We start from the raw sequence: 12,481 nt of genomic DNA on the forward strand, positions 1-12,481 counted from the left end.
TCTTCCATCAATTCATTAGATCTGCTCACATGAATTATTTATATGCAGTGCTAAAAATGATTCTGAAACATTACAAGAATTCAATATCAGTTTTCACAGTGGGATTTCATCATTTTAGCATTGCAGCATGGTAGCCTAATGCAATACTAATAGGATATGGTGCTAATAGGGTACAACGAGAATTCTCTCTAATATGCAAACATTTCCATGTTGTCTTATTATTTCTTTTAAGTTAATATGCTATGGTGATAATATGATGAAATGAATTAGCTTCATATCATTGTCTGCATGAGTTGTGCATATTAACGGCATCTTTCTTCCCCCACCCCTTTGAATTCACTTGGAATGAGCTTGAAAACTTACCCTGTAGTTATGCTTATGTTAATGAGGCTGTTTAGTAGGAAACATCCCTGCCGTTGCTTAGCCAGCTGGAGAAACAATAGATGCGTATCCTCTCTCTTTGGAATGGAATGTTTTCTGGCCTCCCTTCCAAGGGCCTATCTCCATCAGGCTGCTTTAGTATTCTCTACTTGTTCACAATCTCAATCCACCCATGTGTTAGACATTTTACCAGCAACATTTAACCAGATTGTATATTTCTATTAGATATGAAGCAAATCTTTTCCAAGAGAAACTAGATGCATGGCCAACTGGCCCAATGTTTTGGAATATTTAAACACACACACACACTCACACACACACTCACACACACACAAACCTACATGCATATATACATGAAATGCGTAGAAATATACACATATTTGTGTGTGTGGGTTATGTATAGACATGTTTACATATGTATACAGACATATACATATGTGCTTCTTTGTTTTTGTGTGTAAATGATTTAAAAGTTTGTGGAATCCATGCCATAACCAGCATTTCTTTTCTGGCTGTTAAATCCTGGGTGGATTAGGTCCAGTGAGTATGAATCGTCCAGATTTCAGTGTTTATTCATTTTCAGATATATAACCAAAAGCCAGATGCTTATCCAAATCTTAGCTGACATTTGCAAATCATGAATTTCTCACCCAAACCTGTGTGACCTTTCCTCTTGAGTTGCTCTCAGGTTCAACTAATTCAGTTTCAGAAATCCCAGATGTCAGTGCTCTCAGGAGACTTCTAAAGCCCCCTCTTGTCCTTTCAATCAAGCTGCTCCAAAAGGTGCCTTTCTGATGATGTTTTGTCCTTCTCTTCCAGGAGCATCTCTGAGTGGGAAAGTTTCCATCTTAGTGGCAGCTTGAGGTTACACAACAAGCAGTCCAAACTCTGACACTGGTGTGTGACTTGAAGCAAGACTCTTAACCTGTCTGTGGCTCAGTTTCTTCACCTGCAAAATAAAAGAATAGATGATCTCTGGTACCCTCCAATTTTATACACCATGGTCTGTGACTGAACGGTAAGAAATCTCCATTTTAATGGGGAAGATGATTCATGAGTTTCTGCATCTTGTTAGAGGGAAAGAAGATAGAACAAGAGGGAAAGAAAGTTATAGGTCTAGAAGGAAAGCAATGTGGGTGATTCTAAATATTAGGGTTTGGATTGTAGGTACTCAATAGGATTATAGGTAGATGATATATTTTCTTAATCAAGGAAGTTATTAAGAAGAATAGAGGTTTGTTATATATTTGTGAGATGCAAATACTGGCAAATATCAGTGGGTTAATTAGCAGGCTGAAGTTGAATATACTGCATTTGAAAGACTTTAGTAAAATGTTTATTTTAGTTGCTTGTCCCTGGTTATTGGAATTAAATATTTCAATGAAACTGATAAGAGGATAAAGATGGATCCTTTTAGAGAAAGTACTCCTAAAGTCTCTGATAATAGGAAAACTAGTGTCAAATGTCTTTAGCCTGCATTAGATGTGAACATATATTTCGGCCACTTTTGTCTACATTCATCCAATAAAGAATCAGATTTATTTGAGGGCCTATAAAAGACTTCTTGTTTACATATCATATTTGAAAATGGAGATTAAAAAATAATATCTGGAGAGAGCCAGTCAATTCACAATTGAATCAATTCAATTTCTTTAGCAGACCGTTATTTCCTTGAAAGTTAGAGGTTGTTTGTTTGTGTCTGTTTTTTTTTTATATATAATTCCATACTTCTCCTACTTTCCCTCCTACTAAGACTTGCTCAAAGCAAATGGCCTTCTTGCCAGGGTCTTTGGATTTTCTGGTGTGATTATGCATCTTTGCCTTCATACTTCCCTCTTAAGGTAGCTAGCTTTAATTGGGGTTAGAAATATACTCACCATGTGCAACATTACTTAAAAATGAAACTTTACTGTAGCACTGATAAAAACTTTCTAGGCTTAAAAATGTCATCGACAGAGTCTGGTGCTTCTTTAATTATCCGATTTCTAAAGCTATAGTACATAATTCCTTGTATAATCAGAGCTTAAATTTTGAAGAAACTCATATGGGTGACATTTCCTCTCAATTTTGAATGGGGATTATTTTAAGAGGATACAGAATTTAGAAATATTTCAATGGAGCTGATATTTAAAGCATATTTAGTGGCATTTATGTTTTAATCTGCTTATTGACTAGACATTAAAGAGAGCCGTTAGTGTTTTAGCAGTGATTAAAAGGACCAGAAATTGTTTGATATAATGAGCAAGGCAGTATTTCCAGAATGTGGGACTAATATTTTTTAACTTAGAAAGTGACGTAGCCGCTTTCCAGAGAAGCATTACCATCTGAAGGATTTTTTTTATTTGGATTTTCCTTTGCCCCTGGGACAAGGAACTCCATTTAGAGATAAAATCTCCCAAATTACGTAAACATATACAGGTCTGATGAATTCCACTGTTGTGCCAATTTCTTATTTTACCTATTTTCGTCATCATCAGCAGCAGTAACAGTAAGTAATTATGAAAGTAATAATAACAAATCTTTACAGATTGCCAATATGAGGTTAGGTTACAAGGTACCAGAGATATCAAGGTAGAAAAAACAGTTTGTCCCGTTAACCTTAGAAATAAAACCTGTTATTTTACCAGCAAAAAATGGGCTTATTTATGGATAGCAGACGATTGCAATCCAGGACAAACAAGCTACGGTAAAAACTATAGGCAAGTGCACTCATCAGAACAGAAGAACGCTCTTTTATAGAGGAAAGCAACAAGTTGGGAAGGCTGTTATAAACAAAAAGTCCATTGGAATGAACAGGGATTGAAAGTATAGAGACTTCTTATTGGCTGAGTTGTGGCAGCCTCTCATGGCTACACCATTGCAGAAGGAGGAGGAGATAAGCCCTTCTTCCTCCTCCTAGGATAAAAAAGTAGTAGCCACATGCAAGGGCCTGGTCTCTTCCAGTTGGCTTTGCAATTGACAATGAGTAGTAGGGTGTGAGAGCTCCCCCTGCCGGGCCTCCTGGCTCCATTTTAGTGAGGTGTCCCTTTATTAATTTTTATAGTTCTTTCAAGAAACGTCCATATCCAATTGTTACAGTGGCTGGTGCACCTAGGCACTCGGCGTTTGTTGAATATGAATGAGTGAATGACTTGGCCATAGTCATCAGGGCAGTTTATTAAAAAAACTAGTCTACATCCGATATGAATTCCTCATTAAATGATCACTAACTTGACAATCAGTTGTTATAATCTACTGCATTTGGGCTATGTTTGCATAATGATAGAACACTCATCAGATCAGTTACATTAGAGAAACAAATAGTCAAATCGTTTTCCGATAATTGTTATATAAAATAATAGATCAGTTAATAGGCCATTTTGTTTTTCAATTTGTTTTGTTCCAATACTTAAAAACATAGAAAAGAATAAACTGAAGTTACCAAAGCAAAGAGCAGAGATTTATCAGGAAAAACAATAGCTTTTCTTGAACTGTGGTGTGTGGACCCTGGTCAGTCCCAGCAAATCCATGACCAAAGCTCCTTTTCTTAGTCTCTGTCAGTACCATTGCCCTCAGACAATAAGGTGAGTTTCTGAGAGTTAGATATATTTAAATTTGGCATGTTTTTCACCTGCAAATCATTTGATTCAGTTTTGTATTAAATCCTTAGTGGTACCAAAGTAGATTTCATTTAATTTTCTTACCTAATTTTTTCAAATGTTGCATATTCGTGGAGAAAATTTATTCCTTTGTATGTGAATCAATTTCTTTTAAATACAGAAAGCATCCCCTGACTATTTCTTTTCCAAAGAACATCAGCAAAATCTAAAATGAACACTTACAAGTAATTTGGATATGAATCTAAAGGAACAATAGCTGTAATAGTCTTTTTGTGAATATTGTTATAAAGTAAAATTAAGTAAATTGATGCAGGAAGTGCATGAGATAACCCAGAATAAGTCAAATGAGCATGGTCTGCACTTCAGCATCTCTACCAGGAGACTGCCTCTTTCATCTCACTAAATTTCTGTTCTAGATGCAGTGAGGAAAAACCACATACAACCACATAGCACTAGCATTGTTTAGACAATGGACACTATTTAGGGGCCAGAAGACTTGGACGCAAAGTGGAATTATCAGAGTATGGCACTGGGACATTAATGTCACAAAGAAGCAGATTGGGTTATGCTTGAAAGCTCTTTCTTTTTTTCTTTGTTTTTCCATTCTTTCTCTTCTTTCCTCCATGAAAAATTGTCAACAAATAATTAGAACTCACCTGACCTTTCAAAATAGTAGAAGGGAAGAAAGATGAAAAATAATGTAGATATATGTGCATTCTTTTTCATAAATTGTGAGCATTATTGAGGAAAAATTTTTATTAGTATTTCAAGTATCTAGATAAATTTTTTATTTTTTTATTTTTATTGTTTAATTTTTTTTTAATTTTTATTTATTTATGATAGTCACAGAGAGAGAGAGAGAGGCAGAGACATAGGCAGAGGGAGAAGCAGGCTCCATGCACCGGGAGCCCGACGTGGGATTCGATCCCGAGTCTCTAGGATCGCGCCCTGGGCCAAAGGCCCGCGCCAAACCGCTGCGCCACCCAGGGATCCCTAGATAAATTTTTTAAATCTTATGAATAGCTTTCATTTATTTAGTGCTTATTACATGCTGGATACTTTGCTAAAAGCTTCTTACACCTATACTGTGAATTTCTTTTAAGAACTTTAAAAGTAGTTGTTATTCCCATTCAGCATATGGGAAAAAAATGAGACTTTGAGATGTTATGTAATTTGCACAAGGTCACGTAATCATGTGACAGTAGTGAGAATCCAAATCAGATCTGTGTGATCTCGAGCCCTTACTTAAAGACATTGAACTCTTAAATACACTAGTGAGTAGAATTGTACCATAATGCATTGTACATCATCCACCATCAGTCGTCTGTTCATGATATCAACAATTTAATTATGCTTCTGTTTAAAGAGGAATGAGATAAGGAGAAGGTCTTTTTCAAAGTAGAATTAAACCTATATTTAAACCTTTACCTATTGCAGTGATTTGGTTTCAGAATATTAACAGAGTACTTTGGAATAATAGGTATGCATAAACCTAATAAGGATTCACTCCTCCCTCTCCACTTTAAAAATTTATGTAGATATTGAGAGAACAAAGTTGTTAAAAGGTAAGGAGAGCACAGTACGAAGTAATTGTTGGCTGAAGTTTTCAGTACTTTTAGAAAAGGGTCTAAAAGTGTATTATAGGTTCTAAGGACATGTAGTGCTCACTCCACATATATTTGTTGCATGAACAAAGCTTGGAGATAGAGTCAATGCATTAAAGAGCTTTGAAATTTTGGGGGCTCCTCCAGAAGACCTTTATAGAACAAACTAACTAGAACTGTTATCATCTTAATTCCATTAGTAATGGGCTTAATTTGCTCAGCCGAGTATAAAGGTAGTTTATAATCTTACTCTTAGGAAATAAGGAAACAGAGCTATAAAAAGTTAGCTAAAGTTAAGCAAGTTGATTTGTTTGCATTGAATTACAATGCAGCCATCCTTTTCATTACTTTCTGAGCCTAAGAATAAGAATAGCAACCTAAAATCATTTCATTTACCAAAATGATAGAACTTGTCAGATACATTTTAATCCAAACCTTTTGAGGACTGTAGTAAGTAAAGGAACAGTTAACTATTGGATTAATTTAATTGGTAATTCCATTTTTTTAAAAACCCCACAAAAAGTGAACAAAAAAAATCTGATGGCGCCCCGAAAACTCTGTCATAACCTTTATCCCTTATTCAGAGCAGCAAGCAGTGGTGTGAGAGTGAAACTATCTCATCCTAAATCTGGAGCCCATACAAACTAATGCCCTGTCCAGAGGGAAACACTGTCCTCCATACCATGGACAGTGCCCCTTGAAAGTGACTTCTCTTGAATTTTTAGCAATTGGCATTGTTAACCACCTGCTCATTCTTGAAATTCACTTCTCCCTTGATTTCATGATACCACTTACTATAGGTTTTCCTTCTCCTGAACCAATTGTTACTTACATATTGATTGATTAATTCCTGCATCTATTTAATAGACATTTTTACTGAAGTATCACATATATTCACTTAATGTGAATCACTAGTTCACTGCTTAATGAATTTTTACGATGTCAACAAATTCATGTAAAACTATCCAGATCATGAAATGATCCACAACTACCTATAACAGAAGCATTCTTCATAGCTTTTTGTGACCACTGCTCTGAAAGAAACTATCTTGACTTTCATTACCATAGATTTTATCTGCTTTTTGATCTTTATATAATGGAATTATGCAATGCTTTCTTTGGTATCTAGCTTCTTTGCTCAGTAGTATGTTTGTGAAATTTATCTTTGTTGGTGCATGAGGCAATATCGCATGTATTTTCATTGCTTTCTATGATTCCATTTTATGAATATGCTATGCTTTATTTATCCCTTCTACTGCCGATGGGTATTTGAGTGTTTGCAGGTTTTGGCTATTATAAATAGTGCTGCTAGGAACATAGTTATATATGTCCTTTCATGTATATATGCATGTAATTTTTATGAGTGAACCCTAAGAATAGAATTACTGAATTACAAGGTATATGTATGATCAACTTCAGTTGATGTTATCCATTTTCAAAGTGATTGTGCCAATTAACACACTCACTAGCATTTTATGAGAGTTCCAGTTCCTCCAGACCCTTGACAACTCAGTCCCTTATATTTCAACTATTCTAGCTGTAAAGATATCCCATCGTGGTTTTATGTGTCCTCAGTAACTATTAAAGCTGAGCATTTTTTCAGGTACCAATTGACATCTGCATATCCATTTTGTAATCTTTTGCTTATTTTTCTACTGGTCTGTCTGTATTTTCTTTATATTTATTTATTTATGTACTTATTTAAGAGAGAAAGTGCACATGAGCATGAATGGGGGAAGGGCCCAAGGGAGAGGGAGAAGGAGAATCCCAAGCAGATTCCCCACTGAGCATGGAGCCCATTATAGCGTTTGATCCCACAATCCTGAGATCCTGTGATCATGACCTGAGCTGAAATCAAGAGTTGGACACCTAACCAACTGAGCTGCCCCTGTATTTTCTTTATTGATAAGTAGTAGTTTTTTATATATTCCAGGTATGAGTTCTTTGATGAATATATGTTTTGAAAATATCTTCTCCTACTCTGTGACTTGAATTTTCATTATCTTAGTGGTATATTTGATAAATGGAAGTTATTAACTTAAATGTAGCTCAACATACCAGTTTTTTCCTTTTTAGTTAGAAATTTTTGTGTTCTGCTTAAGAAATCTTTTCCTAGCCTAAAGTCATAAAAATATTCTCTTTTATTATCTTCTAGAAGTGTTTGCATTTTAGCCTTCCATTTTTATCTGCAATCATCTGCTATTGACTTTTGTGTTTGGTATAGGGAAAAAGTTGAAATAAATATTTTCCTCATGGAAATATCCAATTGACTCAGCAATCTATTCCTGGACTCAAATTCAGTTTTTTTTTTTTTTTTTCAAATTCAGTTTTATTGGACTAATTCACTCACCTTGTCTATATACCACATCTTAATTGTAACTTTATATTTTTTTTGACTACCCTGATTTCTGTAAATCAGTCTTACATAATTTTGTTAGATTTAGTTTTATAAATATGGTGTTTCTGATGCTATTATTAATAGTATCATCAAAAATATTCTTTTTTGGAGGGCTAGTTTGTAGAGATACAATTAATATTTACATATTGACCCTACTAATTTTACTTAATAAGTGTAATAGTTTATGAAGGTTATTTTTGAGTTTCTATGATCAACAATATGTAATTTTTGAATAATGACAATTGTTATTACTTTTTAATTCTTATATCTTTTCTTCTTGTCTCACTGCACTGATAGTTTAAAAAAAATTGTAAGCATTTGTGTACAATTTGTGTTATTTTTTTTTTCATTAACTGCCTGGAAATATTTACCAGTAAAGCTATCTTGGCTTAAAGATTTGCCTGTGGGAAAATTTTCAAATATGAAATCAATTTCTTTCACAGAATGAGACTACTCAGATTTTCTCTTTCTTCTGATACCAATTTTATTTTATTTTATTTTTTTAAGAGTTTATTTATTCATTCATGAGAGACACAGAGAGAGGGGCAGAGACATAGGCAGAGAGAGAAGCAGGCTCCAAGCAGGGAGCTCCACGTGGGACTCTATCCCAGGACCCTGGGGTCATGCCCTGAGCCAAAGGTAGATGCTCAACTGCTGAGCCACCTAGGCATCCATCTGATATCAATTTTCAAGTAATTTCTCTCTTTCATATTGGATGAAGACTTTAAAAATGTCCTCCTTGATCTTTTTAATATCTTCAGGAAATTTTTAATTTTCTCCCCATTTCGTTACTGATATTGGTAATTTGTCTTTTTTCATTTTCCATTAGTCAGTCTTCTAGATGTATAACAATTTATTTAGTCCTTTCAAGAACTCTTAACTTGGGCTAGGCTAATGACTATTTAATTATATTTATGATTGTTTTCTTGGTCCTAATATGCTTTCCCTAAAGTTATATTTCTTAAAAATGAATTTAGCCACATAAATATTCTGTTAAAAATAACCTCAGGTTCATCATTGCCTACAGAATAATATCTGGATCTCTTTGAAGACTTCATTAAGCTGTGCTGGTTTGGTAGGAGCTTTATTATTTCACCATCTTGGAGTTTTCTAGTCTCATCCTTAGACACTCTCGTTCTTGAATCTAATGCTCTATTAAATTTCCACTGTCTTTTATCGTGCAATAAACTACTCATAATTCTTATACATTGCAATTTTTTATGCCTCCTTTTCTTTGACATTGCTCTTCTGTCTGGAACTCCTGTCCTTTACTTGGTCTACCTGACAGGATCCCTCCAGATTTGCCTTCATGGCTAGCTAACCTCTCTGTCAAGCCATTTAAGGCTACTTTTGCTACTTAAAAAAATTAATTGTGCTCTCTTTTATACCCTATAGTGGTCTGTCTTCCCCAATGGGCTGTGAGTTACCTGCAGGAAGGAACCTAGATACCTAATAAATTGTCCCTCACATCCTATAATAATCAAACAGTAATGCATTTAATAAAGTTCATTCATCATTATTTCTATTCTAATTCTTTTTCCTTAATCTTTTTCTAGGAAAGTGTATCTGAAATATCAATCAGAAGAAAAGTGATAAGAATTTTTAAAAAGATTTTATTTAATTTTTTGAGACAGAGCATGTGTGGGGTGAGGAGTAGAGGGAGAGGGAGAAGTGACTCCCCACTGAAAAGGTAACCTGACTAGGGGCTGATCCCAGGGTCCTGGAATCGTGACTCAAGTCGCAGGCAGATAGATGCCCAATGGACTGAGCTACCCAGGCACCCTAAAATGTGATAAGGATTTATAGAGTTTTTAGATTCATGTGCTAACTGCACCAGCCACAATGAGCAAGATTTATAGGAAAAATAAAAATAATTTCTACTTTGCCAGAATCTATAAAATTCCTGTTGTTATTTGTCGTGACCTGGACTATCACATTTGGCCAAGGGCCTGAGTTTACCCAACCACACTCCAGTAACATTGAATACTGTTGATTAATGACTCATTCAATGAATTTCTAAATTCCTTATAACCAAAATTCTTATCATTCTTGAGGTCTTTTAGAACATAAAGGGGTGGGTGTGGACGGGTGTACCTGGTGTTACAAATGCAGGTCATGTCTGTTTTGCTAGAGAGGAAAAGAGGTTAACTCAAATTATGAAAATTTGAAGAGTTTAATAGGAACTATTTACAAAGTTTTGGTAGTGTATAGGGTAACCATAAGAGATAGTATTGTCTCTTCAACAAGTGTAACAACAGTGTTCTGTTACCAAACTTCGAGATAAGTTATACAAAAGTGATTGCTAGAGTCCATAGGCAGAGTGGCTACTTAGAGAAGGCTGTTTATAGGAACTAAGATATTAGCTTAAGGATTAGATACAGTCTGCCCAAGATAACTGAAAGAAGGCTTGGGGAATAAATACTGAGACATCACTCTCTTCTATCCCTCCCTTCTTTTCTCCTTCCAGATCTCTTGCTAGGGTTCTCTATTGGCCAAATTAATGGGAAGTCAAAGGATGTTGATGTCATCCAACAGGTTACAGAGCTGGATCTGGGAGATCAGACAGTGAATCTAGAGGGGCAGATCTAGTACATGGACTTTGATAAGAAAAGGTATTTTTCCACTTTCCAGAAGGGAATGAATAATTTCTTTAACTTGACAGATGATAAAGGAGCCCAGATGTCAGCATCTAGACTTCGGATTGGGTGAGAGGCTAGGGAGACTGTGTTTATCTTGAGGCAAAACAGAAGGTAAAAAGAAATCCTGTGTTTCATGTCTTTTGGTTTTGCTTTCCCAGGTCTGGCCTTGTTTCTTCTGCTTGTCCTTCAGTTATTCTCGTATGAAAATCAAAGGTTAGCGTTACTATTAGCATTGCCCCAGTTACATGCAGAAAACAGTTCTAACCACAAGGAAATAATTATAAACAAAGCCCAGTTAATTATACAAGACATTCTTGGCTGCCCTAATTAAGGCACAGTTCAATACTACTAGCTGGGTAATCTTTTTTTTTTTTTTTTTTAATTGTGAATAGATTTAGTGGGAGCTCGTCTGGTGAACAAATAATGAGATCAGTGTCTCAGAAAGAATCTGATTTAAAAAAATTATTCACCAATCATTTGTTTTCTCCTGCTTTATAGAACTCCTTTCCCCTATGGCACAGATATAGAAGAATGTGAATTTACTCTCCTAAGAGTCTGAAGCCCAAATTACAGGAAGCTGGGGGATGTTTATTTCATCCAGTGGGAAGGGTGCGAAGAATGGAGGATGTTCCCACTGGGATATGTGTGTATATTATTGGTGCTTTTGGTGCCTTTTGTGACTGGTTTCTTCCTCAGAGAAGTTTCTGTGTTTCATAGCTTCAGCTCCCATGTAGGCACAAACAATGTGACAATGTGAGAAGTGGCTATCTACAAACTATACTTTTTCTTTTTTTGTTGTTCATATACACACTAATGGGGAACAGAGTAGTCAAATACATAGTTTTGTAGATTTTTAAAAATAGTTTGAATATCTAGGATAAAACAGTACAATACTGGTGGGTTTTGGTGTCAAATGAAAGTAGTTTAAAATCCTGGCAAATAAATACTTTTCCTGTATGACTTAGGCAAGTAGCTTAACTTCACTGAGATTTTCTTCTGTAAAATAGGAATTATATATATATATATATATATATATATATATATGGTATATAATATACCATATATATGTTATGTGGTACATATGTACTATGTATTTTATTTTATTTTATTTCATTATTTATTTTTTGTTCTGAGAATTGAGACAACATATGTGAAGGACATCCCCATTGTCTGGCACATGCTAGATGCATAGTCACTCCTGATTTTATCCCTCCTCATTTATTTCCACTCTAATCACCCATGTATTTCTTATCTTCCAAATGCTCTCATTGTCTGTTCAGGATACTCCGTGGATGAGATAAAAAAAGGAGAGGAAAATGTTACTGAGATGAGATGTGTGTGGAAAGAGTGGTAATGAGAATTAAAAATACTATACTTGGAGCTTTCCTCATATTATGTTCTCTTAGTAGGAAATTTTGGTTAATCTGAATTTCCTATTTTTAAGCTGTCATGAATGTACTGTAAATAAACAAATGGGTTGGCCATTATGCGATGAGTAGGGTTTATGCTAAATTTAGATAATTACCAATTTAGTACTTTTTAATGCGCAGACCCAATACAGAGAAGATAAAAAGAAATAAAGGATTTTTTTATACATTGAATTTACTCACGAAGGCAAATTTATCCAATTTATGTCTTCTTATATAGACATTTCTATGTATCTACCGGTTATCACCCTAATCAGTTTCCATCTCCTACTAGTTCTACCTCTGAATATTTCTCATACCCAGCCTCTTTGTTTCCATCCACATTATGGGAGTGGAAGATGGCCGAATTCATATTTAAGAGCAATCACTCCCTTATGAAGGGTGGAGTCATGGAGATTAATTCAGAAGCATTGAGTTTCCAATCAAAATAGCT

General features: G+C 35.0%; 1 long non-coding RNA gene across 1 annotated transcript in view; it reads right to left on the bottom strand.

The window, feature by feature from the left end:
- Positions 1–926: 926 nt before the first annotated feature.
- Positions 927–12,481, bottom strand: part of LOC111096375 — a 33,600-nt gene continuing 22,045 nt past the window's right edge. Inside the window, exon 2 of the long non-coding RNA XR_005360419.1 lies at positions 927–1,330. This is a non-coding gene — a long non-coding RNA (uncharacterized LOC111096375). The remainder of the gene's footprint in view (positions 1,331–12,481) is intronic.

The sequence above is a fragment of the Canis lupus genome, chromosome 6 (assembly GCF_011100685.1).
Source record: "Canis lupus familiaris isolate Mischka breed German Shepherd chromosome 6, alternate assembly UU_Cfam_GSD_1.0, whole genome shotgun sequence".
Classification (NCBI taxonomy): domain Eukaryota; kingdom Metazoa; phylum Chordata; class Mammalia; order Carnivora; family Canidae; genus Canis; species Canis lupus.